General features: G+C 40.2%; 1 long non-coding RNA gene across 1 annotated transcript; it reads right to left on the bottom strand.

Moving 5' to 3' along the window:
- Positions 1–5,415: 5,415 nt before the first annotated feature.
- LOC147752948 (uncharacterized) lies at positions 5,416–16,138 on the bottom strand. Its single transcript, XR_015312701.1, has 2 exons — positions 13,687–16,138; positions 5,416–10,071 (listed from the first exon to the last, which is right to left on the bottom strand). It is a non-coding gene; the product is annotated as an uncharacterized LOC147752948 (long non-coding RNA).
- Between the last annotated feature and the right edge of the window lie 95 nt (positions 16,139–16,233).

Below are 16,233 nucleotides of genomic sequence, written 5' to 3'. Positions count from 1 at the left end.
ATGCACACCTTGGGTAGAGTTAGGTTAGGTTGGGTTGTCGGCCATCTGGAGTGCCCCTACCCTGGTCCGGCGGCAGTAGGGACCGACTACGAAACCATCCGGGCTAAACTAAAACGAGAAGGATCCATCGGAACTCTCTGCCCTCCGCTACCTGCTTCTGAAGCGCTCCCGATTGCGCTCGTCGACCGGCAAGCAGGATCATTTCTGCATTCAGACTGATCGCCGACCCTCTACTGCGGCCAACGACAACAGCGCCGCGCAGACGGGGCTCTATGCGTACTTCAAACGAATGACGCATTTCTGCAGCGCACAGAAATTATGGGTCGACCGTCTGCGGACCAACCGTGTCGTTTGGTCCGGTCCGACTGTGTAAGCGCTAGCATTAGCGAACATGCCCGTTGCGTTAAATTTTACTCTGGGCAGCTCGTACCAACTGGATATTGAGTTGCAGTAGTAGTGCCGAGAACTATCAAGAGTCTCTACCCGTCTCGGCCATCGAGCAGTGGCGAACGTACCGGAAGTTCGAGGCTGAACATGATGGTCATTAGCGGTACCCTTCTTATCGAAGAGTACACGTATGTGTGCGTCGAGCGCTAGCGACATGTAGCAAAATTGAATATCACACACACACATATATGTATACACAACTGTACCTATATATATATATATATATATATATATATATAGTTACAGTTGTTTAAATTAATACACTAAGGGTTTGAGCGAACTCGATTAAGTGCAGCTCATACGTAACGGAAGGAGTAACTTAAGGAAAATAATAATGATGTTATTGCTTACCTTAACTTTACCTACCCAAACTTGAATAAAATATATAACTATTATTGCCGGAATTAATTTCATATTGCCCGCACTTTCGTGGCTTTTTTAGGTGGCTGCAGTACCTCCATATGCTTCATCAAAATCCGCGTTCTTATATCATGCAAACTCTAGTCGTCTTCAGAGGCAAAACAATGATCTTCAGAGTTTAGATTTCATTGTATAGGCTTACATCCGTCAAGTTCGACGCTGCACCAATCAGCCAAGTTAGCGACGAAGGAAATACTGGCCGGCCGGCGGGCCGGCCGGCCAGGTGTACGATGTCTTCGGCAAAATTCTATGACGCCGGACCTTTAGGGTCCATGTCGTCTTTGCTGGAGATCTGTTTCTCTGTCACAGCGTTCTCTCGGTCAACAGTAAAGAACAGGCTGGGCGATCAACCAAACGGTCACATAAATACCCTATCGACGATAGATACACGCTATATGCGAATCCTTTATTGTGAATAAAAGGGGTAGTACATAATTTGCAGTTATTAATTTACATGTACCTTAATCGAACAAGCAATCAACGAGAAATCTCATACCTAGGCAGTGGCTTGTTGAATCTCTCAAATATCCGATCAGGGCCATGCATGCATTAGGAAAATTTATATATGTCTATACAAAGGCTGCAGTATGTACCTGCCTACAACATGCAAGCTCACTCATGAGTGAATCGAGTACTATTAACTTATCATATTTGACGATGTAGCGATGAGCGGTGGTCAAGTAAATACCTAACGATAACTAATACGATAAACGATAAATAATAACTAATATTTAACTCTTAGATAACTATATACCTTTACATTTTGCTGATTAGACATGATGTTTGTTATCTTTTATTTTTTGCTTGCGTTAAACCTGAGTGTTTATTAAAAGGAATAAAATGTGTACTGGTCAGCTCATAGTAAAGTTAGAAGTTAAACCAACCTACTGGTTTCCGGAATTTCAATTAATTTCAATTCAAAATCAAAAGCAATCAAACTCGCGCCAAAATACGCAACGGCATCTATAAAGTGAAACGGAAATAGATTACTTTTGTCATTACCCAAAGTAATAACTAATTCAATTTAAGTTCCAAAACACCAACAATAGATGTGCGCAGTACAATCTAATGCAGTTTCTTGAAGAAATCGAAGGAAGATGTTCTTTCAAGGCGAGATCTTTCGTGTAAGAACACAATACATACGGCCAATTGAAGTCTTAAATCTCTCAACCTATAAGCAGATAATGCATAGATAGGCCGAACATATTTAATTTATACAAACGACTATGGAAATTTCGTAAAGTGGCTGTTTTAAAACGGTTTCGACTTCAATCCACTATGAGTAACTTTTTTTCACCAAGATAACGTATGGTATCTTGTGTTTAACTACGCTGCCGCTATATTTTCAAAGGATATTTTCGACCGATTTTTAGGTTTTTTTTTTCTATAGACGGACACCTGTTGTTTGCAATTACAGTATGTGTACACAGTTATATTAGGCGTCTGTTATTTTGTTTATTAAATTTCTATCAAACATTAGGGCAGGAAAGTGACGATCATTTGAGCAAAGGTGGCCTGCAGTCCTCTGCATGACCCTGTAATCCTGAATAAAGTTGGCTAAAAATAATAATTCGAATAAGGTCTGGTCGACTAAAGAAAGGTTTTTTGAAAATGGGCTTCCTACTCCAGCTTCTTCAGTTTTGGTGATCTGATTCTCACAAATAATTCAGTTTTTCTCTTTTTTTTTTCTCATCTTTTTCGACTTCTCGTTAAGGGTAGCCATTATCGGCTTTTTCATGGAGGCTCATTTGACCTTAACTCGAAGGGATAGATTCGTACGAATTCTCTACGATTGGAACTTGTATCGGTAGATTGAGCGAATATCCGATTTCCTAGACTTCAGCAGAATAGCTATATAATTAGCTTAAACGAGGCTACAATAACCCGATCAATTCAAGCAACACGATAGAAGCTATACGACAAAAAAATAGGTCGCAAATATTACACGAGTGCTCGGATGACCCATATTTTAAGTTTCGAGACGTATTTCTCGAATCTTTTTTTTATTGATCAACCCAATCTCGAAACAGCTATATATTAGGTTTAATTACTAGAGATCTAATTATTTACTGTGTACATATATATACACTGTCTTTATTATTGATATTATTTTAACGCTTATGTATTTTATCACTTATGTACAAAGAGACGTCCTTTAATAAATATACCTATTTTATGGGTTATGGGTCACATAATAGACAGTTTTAGTTTGCAATTATCAACAATCAGATTCGAACTGAACGTGCGGGTCCTGCTCTAAATAACTTGATGCATGCGCCACATTTTCTGCGACGAACTACGCTCGGCACCGAAGTCATTAATTAATGTTGTGTGTCATTTACCGTTATAGATACCACCCTAGAACACAGCTATCTTCTTGTAGCTGAAGCTCGTGCTTTTTTTTTGTTAGCAGTAAAAATAGTAGGCAACAAACTCGCCACTCGACGATAATTAGTTGTGCTATCAACTGAGGTAATGTCACTTCTAAATGAAGCTCCCACAATTGCGCATAGCAGAGATAAGTTTCGAGTGATTCCAATCCTTTGGCTACGTAAGTTTGTTAATTCAAAATTACGCGGCTTCAAGTGCCACCATACAGCACGGCGAAATTTGGTGGCTTACACTGAACAGTAAGTATCCAAGTTCTACACTGTCAGGAGCAGAAGTAGACACTTCTTGGAGCTGTTGCATAACCCTGAAAACGGGTCATTAACTACCAAATGCCGATAATCTGTCGGCGATTACTCCTGTCATTTGTGATTTTGGCTATGAATGTTATGAGTAAATTATTCTATTTAGATTTGTGTTTATTAATTCACTTAGGAGTAGTTAGAAGAAAAGTAGTCCGCTTGTATCACGAAATCACGCTGTAGGATTGGCAAGTTAAGGATATTCCGGCATGTAGACACCTAAATTAGAGTCATGATGTCCGCCATATATGAAATGTTTGTATAGTTTAAGTGGTTTCCACGAGGCTTTTTCAAAATTGGATCATTACGTTTACCTTTTTACCATTTACATAGCTAATCGATAAAGCGAACCGGAGCTCTGTTTCTGCTCGCCTGTTACCTAACAGATTTTGTCCGACATTTTAATCTCAGCTGGCGGAAAAATTAGATATTAAGAGCTAAATTTTTAATATGTTAACTAGCTGTCCTCATTGCATGGCTATAGCAATTTAACAAGTAAAATAACAAAACAGGTACAGCTACTGTAGTTTACCTATCTTGTTGACCTAAGAACCTCCGTCTTGTCTTGCCGTCAACTTACCTCTTGTTGCTCCCACTGAATTAGCTATTAATCTATCATCGCCTTACACCTCATCATTACACCACTCGTACGAAAACCTGGGATAATTTTCTATCTTTAAAGAACGAAGTACTTCGAGGCAGAAACGTCTCGCACTAACCATTTCCTAATTTTACAAATAACACTTATTTAATAATGGCACTTCACTACACCCTTCCTAACTAAACTACAATTATGCGGGTTTATCAACATGCTAGACGCCAGCATCGTAAAATTATAGAAATTGTTATAATAATTGTTATAATAATAAGATTATTTCATTCAAAACACTTTTTAAACGTTTCTAACATCTAAAAAAATAATATGCGATAATAAGTGAATTATGCGACATTTAGGACTCAATTTTAAGAAAATGAGGGGAGGTGATATCAAACGGTCCATATGTGCGTCTATATTCATTAAACTCACTTCTTCAAGAAGATCTAACTCCAATAAATGCCTTTATCAACAGAAAACGACAATGTAGGTATGTCTGAAAAGTAAGGAATAGTGCAACATGAGTACGTGCATCTTCGGTACGGTCGAAAGCTTTTTTTCGAATTGTAAAAGCTAGTTGCTCCATTTTTCGCTAGTTTTAAACATAAATGTCAAGGAATCACAGTATAAATAGTCTTAGTAGAAACAACGAAATTTGACTCACATGTTTATGTGAGTTTTTTAATCGCTACACCCTAAAAACGGCGACCAATGTGACACACTCGGGCACAATATCGATATATAACTGTTACCATCAAAGCTCTAATAACGATAGTTTTTCTATTTCATAACAGCTGGAGCAACTGAATCCCAAGGGTAGCACTGCATCATTTCTCTCATTACAAAGACCTTTTATAAAGGTTTTATAAACAGAATCGTGTGTCTGGTGCAATTACTCGACTTCTCGGGACTTTCGACATTTATTGAAAATGTAAAAATGTCGATTTGTTTAAATATAAGATATTGTGGATATAATGCAAAATAAAAATTCAAAAAAATCGATTTGACGATTACCGGATCGCCTATCCGATCTTGAGATATGGTAAGCTATTTGTAAGGCTCAGCGTTTTACTATAATAAACATAAGAACAAAGTGTTACATGTTTTTCCCGAAATACCGACGACTCTTGTCCTATACGATCAGTGATGCCTGATTCGTCAGCTGGCGATTAAACGAGCATATTAAAAACCACCCGGGATTACCATATATTTATTCAGGGCACACATCCACGCTAATTTAAGAACTAACAGAGAAAAAAGCAATCAGTACTATGTGCATTTATTAATTGGTATTTATGGCTTCTTGATATGTTGCAGTCTTCTACTTGAAACCGACAAGGATCGCAGAAAATTTCGACTACCTTAAAGATTTGTGGGTAATGTACTTTTATTTTCATTTTACAGGTAATTAGTTCGTTATGTTCTTATTTCAATGAGCGATTCATAATTTATAGATTATATGGCTTTCTTTTATTTTTCCAACAGAATCGCTACGGCCAAAATGTTTGTCGTTTCTGTCAATTAACTTAGCAGACGATGTTTTGGCATCGTTAGAGTTTCGAAGCTATGACCTACATGTATCGAACTGTATTTGGTTGAAATGGTCGGACAAGCATTAGGCGTGGACCCATTGGGCTTAGCATTGTCGTTGCTTTGCGCATAGCGACATCCAAAAATGCCTTCCTATTAATAATAAATAATAAAATAAAAAGCCGGCAAAAGCAGCGCTGTGGAAAACGGAAACGCGTTCTGTGTCTCGGTTGTAGCTGATTCGGGGAGAAGTTAATTTACTCAAAAATACAATTATTCTACATAATCTACACATACATAGTAAATTTACATAACATAGTAAATAAGATGGTCCAACAATATATGGCAAAATTGATTAAAAAATCAAATACAATACTAGGCTTTTCTAATGGTCACTTCTTGGTCTCCTAACCTGACGAATAATTAAGGCATAAATTAGATGACTAACAATAGTGATATCGCAATAGCTTTCAAGCTTAAGTGGGGTACGTGCCGATGACTTGGCCTACGCAGATGACTGAGGCAAATTTCAATTAAAAATACTGTCAGCGATGTAGGTATAGGCTCGGGATATGGTAATTTCTGAAATATGGAGCGGACCCTTTTCAATTTTCCAGCTAAGGGTCTTTCCAGAGGAAAGAAACATAAGGAAACCATATAAACGAAAATCAGTCAATTCAGATTACATACAGGACCCATGATGTTGTACACTGCTAATCACGTTATTGTATATCGAATCGGTGTGTTCTAATACTCCAACATTCTTTTTTTACCGTGCATCAACTGAGTTCAATTTGGCTTTCATTTCATATAGGTGAAGCCAGTTAATTCGTATTCACGGTACCTCAACGATCCGCTCGACCGATGTTCATTGATCCATTCGTTTTCATTTCGTGATAATTTTGAATAAAGCCACGTGTGGACGTAATATAAAATTTTTCTATTTCGTCTACGTTACCACGAACCAAAGGCCGGAAAACTTTTATATTGGCGTTTTATAGACACCATTACCACGCGGCGTCAATACCAGTCTTCGGGTATTCGTGATCGTCGGTTATTGTTGATACATCGCTGGGAGCACCGCACAAACACTTCCGAGAAGACCACCTTCATACCGCTGTGACCTCAATTTGTTATACCATAGTTCTAAATCAACTGAATTCACCTACTTACTATATCTTTATCGAACGCCAACCCTATCTAAAGTTGTTGCTTTGGCATTTCAAAGATCCTGTTATTTCGATCAGGCAGAAGGAAACCGGTGCTTGTTAAGGAGGCCTTATAATTTCGACTAAATAGCTGGTAGCGCTGTTCGATTAATGTTACTTTCGGTAGTCGTGGCGCTATGGCCACTCCAGGATCGAGTCAGTGCACCGCTCCATCGTACACCTATAGAAATATAGTTATAAATGCGCCTACAAATGAACACTCGCCCATTTGTTCAATCTACTTGACTTCTTAGATACACACCTATATCTTCTTCTCTTTCATTCGCATTCGTTTTTCGGCTTCGTTGTACTAAACCGTACCGGTTACTATAACAAAACCATCATCTGAACAGTAGAGTATCACCATACTCGCTGACAATGCTCCAGTTAGGCCAGGGTATATCTTCTACAAATAGAACAGTCGTTACTTACAGAACCATCGATACAATGTGGTGCAGTAGAGTCGCAGGCTATCCAATCGAGGACTTACTTCTTGAACAATACACCTGGCCGGAAGAAGCACTAAGTTGACGGTAAGCACAATCGAACAGCAGCTTTTTTTCTTGCTTCGATTCGCAAATGTATGTTTGTAGGTCACGAGTACCTCTAGGTGAAAATAAAATCAAAAGTGACAACGATGCGGCGCACTAGGACTCCGCACGCTTACATTTTCTAAACGATTTACAATTATGAAAATCGCATAATTATAAATCTATGAAAAAAACTAGCTGAGTTCTAAGGGTCTGCTTAACTTTTAACAGCCGCCTTGTATTAATTGTACCAAAGTTTTCAGATCCACGACAGATAAAACGTTTTTAGATTTCGGAGAACGCCGACTAAATCTAGGATTTATTGTGTCCTTTTGACTCCGTCTGCCCTAGATCAGATTAATGTAGAAAATAATATATACATTTAATTACATTACAATTAAGAGCTGACTAACTGCCAGAATATCAGAGTTTTTAGTGCGTACCTCTTACGGTAGGTTTCAGCTTACGACATTGTTGTTTTGAGTATTTTATAATCTATACTCTCTGATGTCTTTTAAGACGTACTGCTTTTTTGTTACACGCGTCATTTCTGCACTGGCACAAAAAAATGTATCCCAAGAAATCGGAATACTAGTATATGAAGACGACTGAAAGATCCATTTGAAGCTCACAGAAAATCCTTCGACATGTTATAGGTGACTGCTTCGTTCATTCGTTAGCGTGCGATGGCTATGCAATTTTGCAGTAAAAACATGTTAAGAAGTGGAGCTTCTAATGTTGGCTAGGTACAATGATATTGAGGCGCTATCGTACACCGTATCTACAGAACAACATGTCATCAATTCTTAGCATTTAAAATATTGCATTTTAACAAACGCTTTTGTCAACTAGTTCGCGCTGCTCGCATTGTTTTATAATAAAAAATAGAGATGTATAGCTTCAATTGTACAGAGCCACTTTCCTATCCCAACGACAAATCTGCGAAGTTTACAAATATAACAAGTCATAATTTCGAATTTACAGTCAATCATCTTCGTAGCAAATTTATTCTAGCTCGCGAAACCATTGAGTCAACCGAATGTATAAACAATGGATATGTGTGGAGAATGTGTAGGTAATTATCTGCATTCTTTGCTAATTAATCTATATTACACAATACGTTTTTCATGTGCCATACATTCTCGTTGGTATTAGTAAAGGTGTAAATCAATTGAATATATAATTCATACACTTACGTGCATAGTATAACCTAAACGACTTCTATTAGAGATGAAGGAAAATTGTCAGAGAGAACAAAGGGTTGTTTTCTCAATTGAATTCTTGTTCTCTGCATAATACTATTCTAATAAAACATCTCAGACGCTCATTTACATACACTAGCTAATGCTTATCGATGACTTATAGTCCTGTATGTCTGCCCCACCAGGCTGCGCCGACTACCAGCAGCAATGGTGTCACCGTTGAAATCAGCAGCCCGCTTAAATCGCGCTCAGTCGCACTATTCGTTCGTGCATTCTAGTACGTACGTTAGTCTATGTCAGCGTCACAGAGCTTCCATGTGATTTTACTACGCCACTATAACTACTATGTTTGATACGAGAAATAAACACGAGTGTTTACGCCCATTCAGAAAAAAGCTCTTATCCATTCGTCTTTTCTTTTTGTCCATCTATCTTTCCTGTGTTCTCTTCTTTAAGTCTACCGCTATGTCACAATGGTGGCTGGCGTTATCCTACTTCACATACGAATTTCATAGCCGCTTTGTATTGTGCTACTTTGCCCCTGCGTCCCGAATCGCCCCCGAGCATAGTCTGTCCTTCGTTTACCCGCCGGAACGATGCAGATCTAACGCAATCGTTGTCCGTCGAGGCAGCGGGGGGCAGCGACCCATCCGATGAGGCTATTCATCGATATCAACTTCGGCTATGAAATCGCTTCGCGTGGAGACATACATACAATGGCTGCCCTATAGGAACACAACAGAAAGCATATCGTGTGGACTAACCCCTCGATAAGGGGCTAGCAACTAGGGCTCCAAAGGACAAGTTATCGGCCTATTTTAGTCTCTGCCCCGGCCTACTTTGATCGGGGTTTGAGTGATCTGCGTTTTTCGCCTTGATACAAGTACTACTATAACTACGACTGTTGCTGATAGTTGTAATGTCACCGTAGATGTACAGTAACGGCAAGCTTTGGACAGCCGCTTCAGCCAGCCGCGGTATATCTATCCTGGATTCCACAGCCGTCGGTACGGTACGAACCGGTAGCCCAGGTGGGCTGGCGCCAGCCTGTCTGTGTTTGGCTAGAGTTAGGGCGATAGGCGGCGGCTGGCCAGCATGGGTCGAGAACGAAAAATCACTCGATTTACTCCTTACAGTTGCATTCGTCCCCGAAGAAGTTCCTTGGTCCGTAGAGATTGCCGAGGAGAGAAAGAAAGTAGGTAATGGGGCGTCTGTTGATGCGGCGAGCGAACGAAGGGGAGTAGAAAAATCACTTAGATCCGAAACAAATCTTCGCCAAGACAGAGATCAGCACAAAAATGCCTGAGAGCGCGCGGAATGATAATCATCTGGAGCAGAGTGGAGTCGACCCGCGTTGGAAGTATCTCGAGGTGCAACCGACTGGTACGATTTCTGCCGGCGGAAACGCCATCAATGAACGGGAATGAATCGTGAAGTTTGCGGTTGTCGCTGACGACAAAGAAGTAAAATCAAAGTGGCAAAAACAACGTTAGTCAGATAAGAAGGAGAACTCTACTCCTAGGCTGAGACGTGCGGAGGATAAAGTCAGTTTGATTCATTGAAGTATATGTAACTATACTAACACTTTCCAGTGTACAAGCGAAGTTGGCTGGCTGGCTGGCTGCAAATTTCCAACGCGTTTGGCTAATGTCATCGACTTGTTTCATAAGCGTATGTGACGGCTTCTTATAGATTACTCGCAGAGAAAATAATTTTTTTGCCTATTCTCTATGATTCTAGTTAAAAAGATAAAGACACTTTCATCACTACATATCGAAAGAAAAAATAATATGTCCAGTTTCTGTAGCCTACGAGACCATAACTTGAATCTCTCTATTACGCTAGTCAGAATGCAACCGAAAGCAACGCTTGATTGATACGAACGCATGCTTCTCTCACATTTATTAAGGCAACGTGTAGCCATACACACTTGCTGAATACTACAGGCTGAATACCAATGATAATGCTAATAAAGAATAAATTAAAAACGAAAAATCTAGAAAGATGTTTCATTGCGAGCTTCGTAGATGCCTTTGCCTTCCGCATGCAATTTGAAAATTAACCCGTTAGTAGGCTTTTATGCAATAATTCGTAGAAAATTGCAGAGAAAACGGCATACGACAAAATCCATGTATCATTATTATTATTAACTCAACTTACAAATTTGATAGACAAGAACGTTAATTATGTAACTTAGCACAGGTGTATAAACAACTGCAGGTGGTACAGATCGGAATTTTTCTATCGGAGACCTCTAAAGGTTTCGCTGTTAGAGAACTAACTTATAATAGTAATAATATAATACTGTCAGTAATATAATATAGATAAAATAAAGAGTATAAAATAAGTAATAAATAAACTAAATTTAAATGAGTTGAATAGGACAAGAAATCGGAAATTTAATAAATATTGCCACTGATCAGAGATTTTTTTCAAGCAGCCCATAGCGAACGTTTCAGTAGTCTCTGCCTTTCCCACAGGCTTTCAATGGGTCATGCTCCTAGATCTCACTTTGAAAGCAATACAGTCAGTCCGCATGTGTATCGGACGTTGACGGCAGACATTTCTACAAATAAATTACCGTACTCAATTAAAAATCACAAAATTCCTTGTCATTTCCTTGACAAGAGAACTCTTTGCTTTCGTATAAAATCGCTACGGCTTTAAATATATCAACATTTGCATACGCAACGGCTATAATAGTTTTTCAATCATTTTGATTGATCTAATGTTATCTGCTTAGTCACGGTGATTGAGAAGGTCGCGCCCGGGGCACCGGCGTCAACATTATCGCCGATGTAAGGTGATTTCGTAGATGAGCTTGTACACTGCATGACAAAGCAATTCTGGGTGTGCATGTGGGAATTATGCAAATCAGTAGTACTAGAGTCACGACAATTGCGCTCTGCCTCTGTCTATCGAGGACAAATTTGATGCTGGTATGCAATTTCGAAAGTGAAATTAGGACTGAATAGCAACATAGTACGCTACTATACTTGCGTCAGTTCAATGTGGAATTACATACGTATAAGGCTACGTAATGAGAACGTTTTTTATAACTGCATTATCAACTTCATAAAATAAATCACGAATCGATCGCTAAAATGGCGGCACCCATGCAAAATTCCGGTGCTTGAGAAAATCAAATTTAGAAATAAAGCACCTGTCCTAACGAAACGATGAATTACCGGTACTAATGATACTGTTAAAGTTGAAAGTTTTTCTATAACTTTCTGGCAGATACAATTTCGGAGAGTACGGTAATAGCGCGAGGAATACTCATATATTGCTCAATTCATTTTTGTTATGTCCGGAGGCCTAGGGCTATGTGCGGGAAGCTCTGCTCTTTTTTGTTTGCTGTTACCGATATGCCCATCGCACTGGCAGGATGCTAAAGCGAGCTTAGTCGTAAAGAGTAATCATGTCACATTTTCGGTTTATACAGTTCTTCAGATCGCAGAAGCCATAGAGCAGTCAATTTTTTAGTCAGGTTGCCTGTGATGTCACGAAAATCGAGGCAAATAGCGACCGTTCATCATAACAAACTAACTCTCGGGTATTCACAGCTTAAGACTGCCTTAGACAAAGGGACTGCCTTTACAGATAATTCAGAAAAACCTAGATGAGGTCTTTACACGATGCTAATCATTAGTCTTTAAAAAACATTTCCTAGGCCAGACAATAAAGTGGTTTCGTAATGGGTCCATATAATCGAATCAATTGATCCGGAGCTCTTACATTCGAGTCGGCACAACAGCAACATCTCAACAATATCTATTGAATCAGTTTGCTATAACTATGATAAGCTATAATAACTAACCTGCTTACTCCTATTGCGGGAGTACTCAATACCCTCTGTATTACGCGTGTTAACGGGCGACGTCTCAAGTAGTTTTGGAGTAGTTACCGACAATCTAGCTAGAAATTGACTATTTCTCGAAATCAGCCACCAAATATTTGATTGTGCCCAAAGAAATCACGTTACGACCCGCAGCAACTAAAACGTTATTATAGTCCCGTAAAAATATTTTTAAATACATGGCACTAACGATAAGTTTATATATATATATATAAAGTTGAAAAATCAAACGAGATCAATCAAAGTTCGTTCTTTATGATTACTAATGAGTATCAGCCAACTAATTTGAATAGACGTGAAGAAAAATGTATTTTTTTCTATGTACAGATGTCCCTGCTCCTTCAGTTACAACAGGTTCTCCCTTTCACAAAGTAATATTTGCCAAATATTTTTTCGTTTCAGGTTGAAGCGATTAATTAATATTGGTCTCGTTGGGGTACATACTTCGTTTCAAGAATTGTTTTCGAATTGTTTTCTCGGCTATTTATTCTCAAGGTTCTACTCCGTAGACTTGCATAATTCACATTTAATATAGCAGCCAGCCAACTACTACTCCCAAAGCTTTACTATATCAAAAAAACTACGTCTTATAGCTAGATTTTTGCCACAAATTGTAACTAGATGCAAGTACCTTTTAGAAATTATTCAGGTTAAAGAACTCCCATTCGACAAGCTCTATACCATCAATAAAAAGAACTTCTACTGACCCATGAGTTCCTAAGCGTCCGTTTCTACCCTAAGGTCGTTGATATCAATTAGCTTACTCTGGCGTTTACGTGCTACAAATTGCGCAATGCATACATGAGCAATACAGTAAAAGGTATGTGCAACAATCGGCCAGCTTTTTGTCTCGACTGGCCACTGTTGTTCATCGGGGTTTCACAGCTGCTGGTCCGCCAAACAGGTGCCAAACGAAAGTTTCGTCGGGACGAAGGGAGGGGATTTGGTGGCTAGCTAGACAACTATGTCAGAATCTTTCTGGACTACTTTTTACCGCAAAGCATAACACCATACTCCCAGCCTAAACCACTTCAGCATTGTCCGATCGTCCGTTATCGTTTCAGGAGCTTACTGTCGTACAATACATCTATGCGCACTTGTATACTTACCACAATGCCACGGGCCACCGACGATAGACCACGATGACAATGCAGTAAGCTACGAACTACCGGTGTCCAAAACCTGCCCAAACGTTCCCAACTCACCTGTGACAATTGGTCTCCATGTAGAGCGATTACACTAGGATATACACCAACACCTAGGCTGCTGAAGCCTAATGCGTGACTCACTGCATTATATAGTATACACAATACACACAATAACACTTCGATTTCGAAATAAATGTATACAAAATACGCGCGAAGAACAACGGTTTTCATATATATACCTATATATACACATACACAACACTGCTAGTCAATATATAGCGATATGAAATCAAGTTCTCATGAGTTTTTATTTTGTTTTTGCCGTGATTAAATACCACGGCGGATCAACGACGAGGCGGATGCGAACTGTGCAGTGTTTGTTTCTTGTCAGTTCTGGCGACGACATAGACACTGCCTATGAGTACCTTGATAGTGCCTCTTGATGGTCAACAACTATAACACCAGGAGGAGAAAACTTGTGGCAGGAACTTCTGATGTTAATATTAATCTAATGCCATTAAACGAGAATATGAAGGAGTCGCTTTACGCCCGTTAACGATCTTAAAGCTGCTGCTGCTGTTGTCGTGATTGTTGTTGTTATCGTCGTCGTTCAAGTTCCGGGTTCTCTTAGCCGTCGTAACCTTCGGTAGCACTTAAGGGAGGGCCTCAGTCTGCGGGTCAAAGCAGGCCGTTCCCTGTCGGTGATGATCCGCCTACCTACTACTAACGAGGCTGTCGCCTTTCCATTGACTCTCCCCAATCCACTCAATGACACACCCATTCACCCGTTCACCCACACATTCACATATATGAAAAGCTACGCCAACTGCCACTGCTAATAATAGTATCTTTAAGAGGAACACACGACTACTCGACACTAACGTGTTCCCTCTACCTTCACATGCATCTGTTCCGCTACAGAAAGTGATTACAGGAACGTATCAGCTTGTCTTTCTCCTTCTCTCGGTTAGTGTCAGCGTTAGTCCTAGCCTGTGTGTCGATCTGCATCAGCCCTTGTTGGTTGTTTTGCACATAAAAATCTCAATCCACAACTTTGTCTTTAAAAGCGATAGCTGCTCAAGTAGTCCTCTAAATACACAATGCACCAGCCACCCGCAAGGATCGACGCGGCGACGAGGACGGCGGTACCGAAGGCTGCAGTGATCTCAGCGCACTCGGTGCACCCGATAAGTCTGCTGGCCCAGTAGCAGTATCAGTATTCGTGCGAGTTCTGTATTGTAGACAGTTCTCATGCGTCGTGCACTACTAGACTCGTGCCGCCGTCGCTCCAGCAGCCTTCAATAGAACTTGCTCCGTCCCCATTCTCATGTCTCGAACCCCCTGCATTCTTTCTGTGGGTCGCCGTTTGTTCGGATGCTCCTTCTGCTTCAGGCCAACACTACTATCAGCAACAGTAACGATTGAGCAACATCGATTGAGACGAGACGATCAACAACGCGACCGCCGCAGCGCAGCGCTATCGGAGCAACACTCAGTGGCGAAGTTCTGAAGTGTTGCGGTGTGTGTCAGACGCCGCTACTTCCGCGTTCCACGCCTTTATATCAGCCTTCATAGCAGCCACCTAAATACACGGCAACATATAGGTGGGTAAAGCGTTGTTTCTCTTAACATACTCTAGCTCTTCATCAATCTCCCAGTCTGTCTCAGACATCACCACTTTCTCTCTTACCTAGATGCTATCATCATGCAGGGTAGACGGCCAGTCCAGGCTTAAGACTTGCAAGGACCTCTCGCGAAGTGGTGCCATCGACTGAGGGACCCAATTTTTTTGCAACTTTTTAGCCTTCTAGCCGCTGCCGCCTCCTCCGCTTCGCACTCCCCGTCCAACCGTACGACAGTTTTTTTCACTCAACTCTTATGTTTTTCGCCACTTTTTCCTACTGTTGCAATTTCTTAAACGGAACTGCAACCTGGTTGCATCTCTCCGTTGTTTATTTCTCGCGGGCTTCTGCTGCTTAAGGTCAAACGGTGTAGGGACAATAGTAGCTGACTATGTACGGCGGTACCAATCACTACTCACGGAAGTTAGTCGACCATTATAAGAAGAGAAATCAAATCATTTTGATCCCTTTCTTCCCAGCCACCATAGCCGTTGTTATTGTTATTACTGTCGTTATCGTCATCTGATTCGGGGTGGGGAAGATGGGAATACACATACTTCTGTCACTTCTATACCAGAAGCTATTTTAGATAAACGCGTGACAAGGGAACCAAAAAATAGATGCCTCAAACTACTTACTTGAAAATGACCCATTATGTCTCATATGGTAAACATATTGATACTTCAGTAACAGAAGCTCCTAATTTATCATTATTTTGAGACCTTCATATCGCTGCATAGAAGAAAGCCAACGCTGTGTAAAGCTGCTGGCCTTCAGTACGCAATAAGACGTACCGTAGGAACGGCGTACCGACGTAGGAACGGGACCTATTCGCTGTATAAGACGCCACAAATATCACATGGGTAAATGAACCGCAAAACAAGTATGGGAATGGAATGACTATATTGACTTACAGCGTAATAAGGAGTTCGTAACGATACGCCAAGCTCGACTTGATACCTACTCAGGATTATTATCTATC

This window comes from Varroa jacobsoni, unplaced genomic scaffold (genome assembly GCF_002532875.2).
Source record: "Varroa jacobsoni isolate VJ856 unplaced genomic scaffold, vjacob_1.0 scaffold_859, whole genome shotgun sequence".
In the NCBI taxonomy this organism is placed as follows: Eukaryota; Metazoa; Arthropoda; class Arachnida; order Mesostigmata; family Varroidae; genus Varroa; species Varroa jacobsoni.
The sequence above is the reverse complement of the archived record's forward strand: the minus strand, read 5'-3'. Positions and strand labels throughout refer to the sequence as shown.